Here is an 11,578-nt window from a genome sequence, read left to right as displayed (position 1 = left end):
ATTGCCATGTAGTACAACATTGTGTATATATACCACATCTTCTTGATCCACTCATCAGGTGATGGACATTTAGGCTCTTTCCATGTTTTGGCTATTGTTGAAAGTGGTACTATGAACATTGGGGCACATGTGCCCCTATGCATCAGCATTTGTGTATCCCTTGGGCAAATCCCCAGCAGTGCTATTGCTGGGTCATAAGGGAGTTCTAGTGATAGATTTTTTTGAGGAACCTCCACACTGTTTTCCAGAGCGGCTGCACCAGTTTACATTCCCACCAACAGTGTAGGAGGGTGCCTGTCTCTCCACACCCTCGCCAGCATCTATAGTCTCTTGATTTGTTCATTTTAGCCACTCTGACTGGCGTGAGGTGGTATCTCAGTGTGGTTTTGATTTGTGTTCCTGATGATGAGTGATATTGAGCACTGTTTCATGTGTCTGTAGGCCATCTGGATGTCCTCTTTGGAAAAGTGTCTGTTTATGTCTTCTACCCATTTCTTCACTGGGTTATTTGTTTTGTGGGTGTGGAGTTTGGTGACTTTTTTGTAGATTTTGGATACCAGCCCTTTATCTGATATGTCATTTGCAACTATCTTTTCCCATTCTGTCGGTTGCCTATTAGTTTTCTTGATTGTTTCCTTTGCCTTGCAGAAGCTTTTTATCTTGATGAGGTACCAAAAGTTCAGTTATGCTTTCATTTCCCTTGCCTTTGGGGATGTGTCGAGTAGGAAATTGCTGCGGTGGAGGTCTAGGAGGTTTTTTCCTACTTTCTCCTCGAGGGTTTTGATGGGTTCCTGTTTCTCATTCAGGTCCTTCAGCCATTTTGAGTTGATTTTTGTGTATGGGGTAAGAAAGTAGTCTAGTTTCATTCTTCTGAATGTTGCTATCCAGTTCTCCCACCACCACCTGCTAAAGAGGCAGTCTTTTTTCCATCGGATACTCTTTACTACTTTGTCAAAACTCAATTGGCCATACATTTGTGGGTCCAGTTCTGTGCTCTCTATTCTATTCCATTGGTCTATATGTCTGTTTTTTGTGCCAATACCATACTGTCTTGATGATGACAGCTTTGTAGTAGAGGCTAAAGTCTGGGATTGTGATGCCTCTCATCTTGGTTTTCTTCTTCAATAATCTTTGGCTATTCGGGGTCTTTTGTGGTTCCACTTGAATTTGAGGATAGTTTGTTCTAGCTTTGAGAAGAATGCTGGTGCAATTTTGATGGGGATTGCATTGAATGTGTAGATTGCTTTGGGTAGTAATGACATTTTCACAACGTTTATTCTTCCAATCCATGAACAGGGAATGTTTTTCCATTTCTTGGTGTCTTCTTCAATCTCTTTCATAAGTTTTCTATAGTTTTCATCATATAGGTCTTTTACATCCTTGATTAGGTTTACTCCTAGGTATTTGATAGTTTTTCGTGCAATTGTGAATGGGATCCGTTTCTTGATTTCTCTTTCCGCTGCTTCATTATTGGTGTATAGGAATGCAACTGATTTCTGTACATTGATATTGTACCCTGCAACTCTACTGAATTCATTGATCAGTTCTAGAAGGCTTCTGTGGAGTCTGCTGGGTTTTCCATGTAGAGTATATTGTCATCTGCGAAAAGTGAAAGTTTGACTTCATCTTTGCCAATTCTGATGCTTCTTTCCTTTTGTTGTCTGATTGCTGCTACTAGGACTTCGAGCACTATGTTAAACAACAGTGGTGAGAGTGGACATCCCTGTCGTGTTCCTGATCTCAGGGGGAAAGCTCTCAGTTTTTCCCCATTGAGGATAGTATTGGCTGTGGGCTTTTCATAAACTGCTTTTATAATGTTTAGGTAAGTTCTTTCTATTACCCTTTCTCAAGGGTTTTTATTAATAATGATTGCTGTATTTTGTCAAATGCTTTTTTTGCATCTATCAACAGGATCATATGGTTTTTAATCTTTCTTTTGTTAATGTGATGGATTACACTGATGGATTTGCAAATATTGAACCAGCCCTGTAACCCAGGAATGAATCCCACTTGATTATGATGGATAATTCTTTTTATATGCTGTTGAATTCGATTTGCTAGTATCTTGTTGAGTATTTTTGCGTCTGTATTCATTAAGGATATTGGTCTGTAGTTTGCTTTTTTGGCTGGGTCTCTGTCTGGTTTGGGATCAAAGTGATGCTGGCTTCGTAGAATGAGTTTGGAAGTTTTCCTTCTATTTCTATTTTTTTGGAATAGTTTGAGAAGAATGGGTATGAGCTCTGCTTTAAATGTCTGGTAGAATCCCCCAGGGAAGTCATCTGGCCCTGGGATCTTATTGTTGGGAGATTTTTGATAACGGATTCAATTTCTTCACTGGTTTATCAGTCTATTCATGCTTTCTATCTCTTCCCATTTGAATGTTGGCAGTGCATGTGCATTTTGGAATTTGGCCATTTCTTCTGTGTTGTCCAGTTTGTTGGCATATAATTTTTCATAGTAATCTCTGATGACTGCTTATATTTCTAAGGCATTGGTTGTAATAGATCCTTTTTCATTCATGATTTTGTCTATCTGGATGCTCTCTCTTTTCTTTCTGAGGAGCCTGGCTAAAGGTTTATCAATTTGGTTTATTTATTTATTTATTTATTTATTTTGGTTTATTTTTTTAAAGAACCAACTCTTGGTTTCATTGATCTGCTTGACTGTTTTGTTGAATTCTAAATTGTTTATTTCTGCCCTGATCTTTATTATTACTCTTCTTCTGCTAGGTTTGAGGTGCTCTTGCTGCTTCCCTTCTAGTTCCAGTAGGTGCTCCATTAGATTTTGAATTTGCGCTTTTTCTAGTTTGTTGAGATTGGCCTGGATTGCAATCTATTTTCCTCTTAGAACTGCTTTTGCTGCATCCCAGATTTTGGATTGTTGTATTTTCGTTTTCATTGGTTTCCATATATTTTTAAATTTCATCTCTAATTGCATGATTGGCTCAATCATTCTTTAGTAGGGTGGTTTTTAACCTCCACATTTTTGGTGGTTTTCCAGACCTTTTCCAGTGGTTAATTTCACGTTTCATAGCACTGTGATCTGAAAGTGTGCATGGTATGATCTCTATTCCTTTATACTTATGGAGGGCTGCTTGATGCTCCAGTATGTGATCAATATTGTAGAATGTGCCATGTGCACTCGAAAATAAGATGAATTTCCTTTCTTCAGGATGCAGAGTTCTAAATATATCTATCAGTTTCATCTGTTCCAATGTGTTGTCAGGTCCATTGCTTCCTTAGTGATTTTCTGTCTGTTTGATCTATCCATTGCTATCTGTGGATATTAAAGTCCACTTCAATTGGCACATTCTTATCAATAAGATTGCTTCTGCCTTGATTAATTGTTTTATGTATTTTGGCGCTCCCAAATTTGGCACATAGATACTTATAATTGTTAGCTCTTCCTGATGGAGAGACCCTGTAATTATTATATAATGTCCTTCTTCATCTCTTGTTACTGCCTTTACTTTAAAGTCCAGTTTGTCTGATATAAGTATGGCTACTCTAGCTTTCTTTTGGCTTCCAGTCGCATGATATATATTTTCATTCTCATACTTTCAATCTGAAGGTGTCTTTAGGTCTAAAATGAGTCTCTTTTAGACAGCAAATAGATGGATTTGTTTTTGTATCCATTCTGTTACCCTTTGTCATTTGGTTGGAGTGTTATTATTGAAAAATGTGGATTTAGAGTCCTTGTGTTCTCCATAGAATTCATGTTTATAGTGGTGTCTCTGGCACCTTGTATTCTTTGCAACATTTCCCTCATAGAGTCCCTCTTAGGATTTCTTGTAGGGCTGGTTTGGTGGTCATGAATTCTCTCCATTTTTGTTTATTTGGGAACACTTTTTATCTCTCCTTCTATTTTGAATGACAGGCTTGCTGGATAAAGGATTCTTGGCTGCATGTTTTTTCTGTTCATCACATTGAAGATTTCCTGCTATTCCTTCCTGGCCTGCCAAGTTTCATTAGATAGGTCTGTACACCACTCTGATAGGTTTCCCTTTGTACATGAGGGCCCTTTTCTCCCTAGCTGCTTTCAGAATTCTCTCTTTATCTTTATATTTTGCCAGTTTCACTATGATAGGTCATGCCGAAGGTCAATTCAAATTACATTTTAAGGGGGTTCTTTGTGCCTCTTGAATTTGAATGTCTATATCTTTTTCCAGATTTGGGAAATTCTCAGTTATAATTTGGTCTAGTGTCCCTTCAGGACCTTTCTCTCTGTCTTCCTCTTTATGAATTCCTATGATGCAAATGTTGTTCCATTTGATTGTATCACTCAGGTCTCGAATTCTCCTTTCTTGCTCCTGGATCAATTCCTCTCCTTTTTTCAGCTTCCTTTTTTGCTATAACTATATCGTCTTATTACCTATTCTTCTCTCTGCCTCATCAATCCTTGAAGTGGCTGCCTCCATTTTGTTATTCACTTCATTTTTAGCCTTTTTTTTTAACTCATCACACCTATTTTCAAAGTTCCTAGTCATTGTCTCAGTTGCTTCTTTAATGCTTTTTTCAACCTCAGCGATTAATTTTATGACAAGGTTTTAAAATTCCTGATCTGGTATGTTGTTTAGATCTGCCTTAAGAAGTTCTGTGGCTGTGTCTTCTTCCTGGAGGTTCTTCAGGGGAGATTTCCTTCGTTTTATCATTTTTGCTAGTTTTCTGTCCCTTGTCAGCTTTAAAAAGCCCATTGTACACTGTGCACCTGTTAATATTGCTCTGTTAAAGGAGGCTTATTGACTGTCCAGGGCCTGTCATTTCAGGAAATACTCTTTTAATGGTGTCTCTCAGTTTCTCTTGTTGTGTCTTTGAATATTTTATTTCCCTACTCAGTGATATTTGGGACTGCCGTCATGCCCACTTTGGCTTGTTTCTTGGTGTAGCTCTAAGAAGGAAAACAGACAGACAAACACAGAGGGAACAGGAAGCACACAAACGCACAGACAAATCAATCAAACAAACAAATTAAAAGGGGTAAGGAAAGAAAGAAAATGGAGAGGAAAGAGACGAAAAGAAGAGAAGAAAAAAAATAAAGGGGGTCACAGACAAAAAAGGACAATGGACAGTCTAAAAGTATATGACCAGTTGAGGAGAGAGATAAGGATGAGTTACAGGAGAATATATCTGGATTGCAAGAAAGAAAAAAAAAGAGGGAGAAAGGAGAAAGGAAAATAAGGAGTAAAAATTTAAAAAAACTTAAGTAAAAAAGGTAATAATAATTAAAAATAAGTACAAAAAAAGAAAAAAGAAGAAAAAAAGAACAAAAAGCAGCGGCTCCCCCTGGTGGATAGGCATGGTTTGGTGTGGTAGGTCTCAGAGGCTGCTCTCAGAGGCTCTGCCTTGGTGGCTGCAGAGAATAAAATAGCGGCATGCCATGCTCCACTGGAACTAGGCACTGTAGGCCACTCTAATGAGTCCGATCTTGTGCTGCAGTTGAGCCAAGTTGTATTTTCCAGGCCTGCCTCGGTTCAAAGTCCTAATCCATGCGTTTTTATGCTCCCACAGATGAGATGTACTTGCTGTGGTGGCTGGCTTCTTAGGAGGAGGGATCAGTTTCTCTTGGTTCAGGCTAGGGTTTGTGCTGCCACTGCCTGATGTGAGGTGTGCTGCCTGAGGTGAGGTGCACAGCAGGAGGTGAAGTGTACGCTCTCACAGACACCACTGTGGACTCTCAGTCCCCAGCTTGGATTGCGATTGTATTAGGGGAGGGATTAGTTTCTCTTCGCGCCAGCTGGAATTCGTGCTGTTGCTGCTGGAAGCGCTGGGCGCTGCTGGAAATGAGCTGCGTGTTACTGCAGCCAGAGCATGCGGCCCGGCCTCCACCACCACAAACTCCCTCCCGGGATTGTGTAGGGGTGGGGGCTACTTTTTCCCTGTTGGCACCTGGGATTCAGGATTTCCGCGGCCAATGCTGGGGATGAGATGCGCTGTGGAAATGAGGTGCGTGCTCCCACTCCCGCAGCCGAGGTCAACGTGAGCGCCCCTGGTGCTGCCGCCGCTGACTCCCCGCTGGCGTGGCACAGGGCTGGAAGCTGTTCTTTCCCTTGTGCCACCCGGGTTTGGGATTTGGGCTACCCAGCAGTTATATATGGAGTGAGAGTTTCTCTCTCCCAGAGTGGTCAAATGTTCTTTATCTCTTCACCAGAGACAGTACTATGAGCGTGTTCAATTTCTCTTTCTCTTCCTTTTGTCTCTCAGGAGCTCCCCACACTTGCCCCGTGTTGGTCTGGGGCTCCCACCTCCCCTGCCCTTCTTGGGTTGACCTGTTTTCCAATCTCCCCAGTTTGCACACACTCACTCAGGCATCTTTGAGGTTGTCTTCTTTCTGGAGTCTGTATTTTCTCCTTCCACTCTTACAGATGAGAGTAATGTCCTTCTCAGTTCGATAGATGGGGCAGACGAAGTTTACAGAGCTCCCTTCTTCTCCGCCATCTTGGCTGCAAATCCAAGAGACTCTTTTCAAACCTAAAGGTATTTGCAGATTGAGTATAAGGGGAAGGATAAACTTTTATCATGCAAATCTATGTCAAAAGAAAGGTAGTATAACAATATTGATACAAGATAAACTAGACCATAAAACAAAGACTGTAAGAAGAGATGAAGAAGGACGCTAAATACTAAAGGGGATAATACAACAAGAATATCTAACAATTGTAGATATTTATGCACCCAACATCGAGGAGCCAAAATATATAAAACCATTAATAAAAAACATAAAGGAACTAATTATAATAATAATAGGGAACTTTGTTAACACCCCACTTACATTGATGGGAGATCATCTAAACAGAAAATCAATAAGAAAACAATGGCTTTATGACACAGGATCAGATGGACTTAACAAAAACATTTAGAACAATCCACCATAAAACAGTGGAATATACACATTGTCTTTAAGTTCACATGGTACATTCTAGAGAATACATCACACATTAGGTCACTAAAGAGGCCTCAAGAAACACAGAAAGATTAAAGTCATACCATGCACCTTTTCTGACTACAATGCTATGAAACTAAAAGTTAACAATAAGAAAAAATCTACAAAGATCACAATACATGTAGACTAAACAACATGCTACTAAAAATCAATGAGTTAACCAGAATATCAAAGAAAAAATTAAAAATACATGAAAACAAATGAAAAGGAAAACACAATGGTACAAAACCTTTGGGATGCAGCGGAAGTGGCCATATGAGGGAAGATTATACAATACAGGCCTACATCAAGAAGCAAGAAAAAATCTCAAACAACCTAACTTTACACGTAAAGGAGATATGAAAAGAACAATAAAAGAAACTAAAGCCTGCAGAAAGAAGGAAATAATAAAAAACAGAGTAGAAATAAATGATATGGAAACTAAAAAACAATAGAAGAGATCAAAAAATCCAGGAGTTGGTTCTTGGAAAAATAATAATATTGATAACTGTCTAGCCAGACTTAATCAAAAAGAAAGAATAATGACACACACACACACATGCACGCGCACATACACACACGCACACAAATCATAAATGTGAGAGAATAATAACCAAAGCTGCAGATATAAAAACAATTATGATAATATTATGAAAATTTATCTGCCAACAAATTGAACGATATAAAAGAAAAGGATCAATTCCTAGACACATATAATCTACCAAAACTGAAAGATGAAGAAACAGAGAACTTGAACAGACTGATAACCAGCAAAGAGATTAAGTGAATAATCAAAAAAATTCCTCAAAAACAAAAGTCCAGGACTAGGTGGCTTCACCGGTGAATTTTACCAAACATTTAAAAAAGAGTTAATACCTATTCTCAAACTATCCCAGAATATAGAAAAGGAAGGAAAGTTCCACAGTCTATGAGGGTAGCAATGCCCTGATACTGAAATCAGATACACGTCAAAGAAAATACACACAATCAGTATCTCTGATGAACATAGATGTAAAAATCACCAACAAAATGCTAGCAGACTGAATCCAACAATACATTAAAAAAAAAAGCATTCACCACTATCAAGTGGGATTTATTCCTGGTTTACAAGTGTGGTTCAATATTCACAAATCAACCATGATACATCACATCAATAAAAGAAAGGATAAGAACCATATGGTTATTTCTATGGGTGTAGAAAAAGAATTTTACAAAGTACAACATCCATTCATAATTAAAAAAAATACCCTCTGCAAAGTAGGTTTAGAAGAAACATACCTCAACATAATAAAGGCCAATTATGAGAGCCAATTATTGTCAGGAATAAGACAAGGATGTCCACTCTTACCACTCTTACTCAACTCAGTGCTGGGTGTCCTATCCATAGCAATCAGAAAACAGAAAGAAATAAAAGGCATCCGAATTGGCAAGGAAGAAGACAAACTTCCACTCTTTGCAGATGACATGATACTATACATGGAAAACCTGAAAAGGCTCCACCAAAAAATTACTAGAACTAACACATAAATTCAGTAAAGTCACAAGATACAAAATAAATGTACAGAAACCTGTTGTGTTTCTATACACCAATAATGAAGTGGCAGGAAGAGAAATTAAGGAATCAATCCTATTTACGGCTGCACCAAAAACAATAACATACGTGGGAATAAACCTAACCAAAAGAATTAAGGTTGTATAGTGTGAAAACTATAAAACATTGATGAAAGAAATTGATGATACTAAACAAGAGAAAGACATTCCACACTCATGGATTGGAGGAACAAATATTGTTAAAATGTCTATACTATCCAAAGCAAACTACACATTTAATGTAATCGCTGTCAAAATACCACCAGCATTTTTCATAGTTAGAATGAACAACCCTAATATTTGCATGAAACCACTGAAGACCCTGAATAGCCAAAGCAGCTTTGAAAAAAAAAAGCAAAGCTGGAGGCAACATGATTCCAGGCTTCATATTTTATTATTATGTTATATTATTATAAATAATAATATATTATATATTACATATTATTATATTACACTATATATTATATTATATTATATTATATTATATTGTTAAAATTATATTACAAAGTTGTACTAATCAAAACAGTATGGTATGGGCACAAAATCAGATACATAGATCAATGGAAAAGAATAGAAAATCCAGAAATGAGCCTACAACTATATGGTGACCTAATCTTTGGCAAAACAGGGAAGACTATCCAAAGGGAAAAAGACCATCTCTTCAATAAATGGTGTTGGGAAAACTGGATGAAATCATGAAATAATGAAAATGGGCCACTTCCTTACATCACATCGAAACATAAATTCAAAGTGATTAAAGACCTAAATGTGAGATGGGAAACTGTAAAAATCCTAGAAGAGGACACAGTGACTTCTTAGACATTGGTCATAGCAACTTCTTACTAGGTATGTCTCCTGAGGCAAGGGGGCAAAAGCAAAAATAAACTGCTGGAACTACATAAAAATAAAAAGGTTTGCGCAGTGAAGAAGCAAACAACAAAACTAAAATGTAGGTTGTGTAATGGGAGAAGATATTTGCAAATAACATATCCATATGTTATGGTTAATAACATTAATAAAGGGTTAATTAGCAAATTATAAAAAGAATTTATAAAATTCAACACTCAAAAATTGAATAAGCCAATTTAAAAATAGGAAGAAGACATGAACAGACATGTCTCCAAAGAAGACATAAATATGGCCAACAGTCACATACAAAAAATGCTCAACATCACTTAGCATCAGGAAAATGTGAATCAAAACTACAATGAGATATCACTTCACACCTATCAGAATGACACAACAGGTGTTGTCAAGGATGTGGAGAAAGGGAAACACTCTTGTGATGTTGGTGGGAATGCAGCTACTGTGGAAAACAAGATGCAGTTTACTAAAAAAGTTAAAAATAGAACTACCCTTTGATCCAGCAATTTCACTATTATGAATTTACCCAAAGAATACAAAAATGCTAATTCAAAGGGATACATGTACCCTGATGTTTATAGTAGCATTATCTACAATAACCAAATTATGGGAAAAGTCCAAATGCCCATCAACTGATGAATGGATAAAGAAGATGTAGTGTGAATATTACTCAGTCATCAAAAAGAATGACATCTTGCCATTTGCAATGATATGGATAGAGCTAGAGAGTATTATACTAATCAAACTAAGTCAGTCAGAGAAATACAAATACCATATGATTTCACTTGTATATAGAATTTAAGGAACAAAACACATGAGCAAGGGGGAAAATGAGGGAGAGGAAAACCAAGAAACAGACTCTTTAACTATAAGAACAAAATGACAGTTACCAGGGTGGAGGTTTTGGAGGGTGTACGGGGGTGGGCAGTAAATTAAATAGGTGATGAGTATTGAGGAATGCAGTTGTGATGAGCACTAGGTGTTTTATGGAGGTGTTGAATTACTATCTTGTACACTTGAAACTAATATTATACTGTATGTTAACTAATTGGAATTTAATAAAAATTCGTAAAGAAAATCGATGCAATATATTAGTGGAATGAAGAAAAAACACCATATGGTTTTCTTAATTTGTGTAGAAAAAGCACTTGACAAAATCCAATAGACTTTCATGATAAAATGCTCAACAACTAGAAATTGAGAATATTCCCAAAAAGGGGGGCAAGATAGTGAAGAAGTAGGGAGCTATGTAATTTTCACCTGCTCACATCTACCAAACTAAGAAGGACTGAAGCCACAATACTCTGATCTACAAGAGTGGGAGGAAAAGATAGAGTCTGCAAAGAAGACAGTCTCTTGCATGAGTGAGTGCAAACTGGGTAAGATAAAAACAGGCATGGAACCTGAGGCTTGGAAGGGAGGGAGTCCCACTCCATGCAGAGCATCAGGGAGTGTGCAGAGCTGCAGAGAGATGAGGGGAAGAGAGAGACAGGCTGAAAACGCTCATAAAGCTGTCTCTAGAGAAGAGAAAAACCTTGGCCAGGGACGGAGAGGGATCCTATCAACCCATCTATAACCACAGGGCATGGGGAGAGAGACTCATCCCTTTTATCTGGCGTGTTTTCCTTTGGCTCAGCGCCCTGATCCCTGGCGGTGGCGCATAGCCTGCGGGAGTACATCTTATCTCGGGCTGTATCATAAAAGTGGGCAGACTAGGATTCGTAAATGAGGTGGGCCTTGGAAAATACAACTTAGCTTGCCCATGGCACAGAGAGACCAGACCCAAAAGAGTGGATGGCAATGCTTGGTTCAAGAAGGGATTGGGCCCACCTTCAGCACAGGGAGATCGAATCCAAAGAGTGGGTAGCAAAGCTTGGTTTGAGAAGGGATTGGAGTGCCGCCATACTCCTCCAAGGCGGGGCCAAGGAGAACAGCCGGAGACCCACCTACACCAAACCATTCCCATCGGCACTGGAGACCTGCCTTTATTTCTTTTTCTTCTTTTTACCCTGGAGTGTGGGAAAAACCAACATTAATATACTGCCATGATTAGATCAATTCTTGCATTCAGATATATTTTCCCTTATCTCATTTGCATCTCTCCCCTGCACTGGTTTTACAGTTTTTAACTGTCTGTTGTCTTTTGTTGTTTTCATTCTCCCACTTTTCTTTGTTTTTGTTTTTGTTTTTTTCCTTTCCTCTGGTT

The sequence above is a fragment of the Suricata suricatta genome, chromosome 8 (assembly GCF_006229205.1).
Source record: "Suricata suricatta isolate VVHF042 chromosome 8, meerkat_22Aug2017_6uvM2_HiC, whole genome shotgun sequence".
In the NCBI taxonomy this organism is placed as follows: domain Eukaryota; kingdom Metazoa; phylum Chordata; class Mammalia; order Carnivora; family Herpestidae; genus Suricata; species Suricata suricatta.
This window is presented reverse-complemented; position numbering follows the sequence as displayed.